A 1,827-nucleotide genomic window follows, 5' to 3' on the forward strand; every position below is an offset into this window, starting at 1 on the left:
TTCATCACTTTGAATATTTCTTGCCATTCCCTTCTGGCCTGCAAAGTTTCTGTTGAGAAATCAGCTGACAGTCGTATGGGTATTCCCTTGTAGGTAATTGAGTCTCTTTCTCTTGCTGCTTTTAAGATTCTCTCTTTGTCTTTTGCTCTTGGCATTTTAATTATGATGTGTCTTGGTGTGGTCCTCTTTGGATTCCTTTTGTTTGGGGTTCTCTGCGCTTCTTGGACCTGTAAGTCCATTTCTTTCACCAGGTGGGGGAAGTTTTCTGCCATTATTTCTTCAAATAGGTTTTCAATATCTTGCTGTCTCTCATCTTCTGGCACCCCTATAATTCTGATGTTTGTACGCTTGAAGCTGTCCCAGAGGCTCTTTACACTATCTTCGTATTTTCGGATTCTTTTTTCATTTTGCTTTTCCGGTTGGGTGTTTTTTGCTTCTTCGCATTTCAAATCTTTGACTTGATTCTTGCGCTCCTCTGGTCTGCTATTGGGTGTCTGTATAATATTCTTTATTTCAGTCAGTGTGTGCTTAATTTCTAGTTGGTTCTTTATCACAGCATCGAGGGTCTCATTAGATTTCGTGAGGCTCTCATCAAGTTTATTGGCAGCTTCTAGCACATTGTTGCAAGCCCTCAAAATTGCGTTTTTTAGCTCTATATCCTCCATTTCTGTCATGTTTTTTTGTCTCCGCATTTTTTATGCTTTCTTGGTGCACCCCCTTGTGGTCTTTGTGCGCAGTCTTGTTCTAGTTAAGCCTTGATTGTTGTAGTTAATACTAGAGGGATTTGACCACCAGGCCGACTGGCTGTGAGAGTCATCTGTATCTGCAGTGGGAAAACTTCTGTCCTCTGGAGAGGTGCTAATCTAGCCTTTGCCTGAGGCTATCCGGCAAATGGCTCTGCGCAGGGCTTGGGCGGGGCGGGTTGCAAGGGATCAACAGGGCGGGTGGAGGGAGCAGTTATGGCTGCTCTCAGTCCCGTTCCCAGAGGCTCTGCTTCTCAGAACCCCAGCAACCGCTGCAAACCTCGGAGAGAAAGCTGCCCTCACGTTCCAACTGATGCCAGACAATCCCGCCTCTCCCGTTTGAGTCTGAGTCCCTAGAGACTCACCCGGATCTGGAGTTCAGAGTCTGAGACTCCCTCCTGATTGAAAACGACAACCGCGCCCTCAGCCACCAGCCCGCTTTGCGCGCGCACCTCCGCTCCTTTGTATTTTCCACACTGCGCCTCCTCTGAGCCTCGGTATGCTGTTCTCTTTCCTTCTAGTTGAAGAGTCTCTCCTCAGCCAGCCTTCCTGTGGTTCTGGGTGATGTCCGTTCCGTCTTTTAGTTGTATTTTTGAAGTGGTTGTTTGCAGCAGCAATCTCTGGTGTTTACCTATGCCGCCATCTTGGTCTCTCCAGGGCAAGGGGTTTTAATGGCTCATTCAGTTGCTGTATTCTCAGTGCCTAGAACTGTCCCTGGCACATGGTAGGCAGCCAGTCAACACTGGAACTCTTGTTGAATCATGCACAGGAAGTTGCTCTCCAAACCGTTCATCCCTGAGTGGAGAGGAGGGGCGGAATTGCGCTAATCACTTGGCTCCTACTTCCCTCTGCAGACCAAGGGGGTCTTGAGCTGAGAAGGGAGGGCTTTGGGGGGGACAGGTTTCAGGGGGCCTAACTTCTTCTTCTTCTCCTTCTCCTCCTCCTCTCCCCTCCCTCCTCCACCACCAACCACCACCATCACTTCTCCTTCTCCTTCCCCTTCTTCTTTCTTCCTCTACATCTTCTGCCTCCTCGTCTTCCTCCGTTTCAACTTCTTTCTTTCTTTTTTCTTTTTTTTTTTTCT

The sequence above is a fragment of the Myotis lucifugus genome, unplaced genomic scaffold (assembly GCF_000147115.1).
Source record: "Myotis lucifugus unplaced genomic scaffold, Myoluc2.0 scaffold_35, whole genome shotgun sequence".
Taxonomy (NCBI): domain Eukaryota; kingdom Metazoa; phylum Chordata; class Mammalia; order Chiroptera; family Vespertilionidae; genus Myotis; species Myotis lucifugus.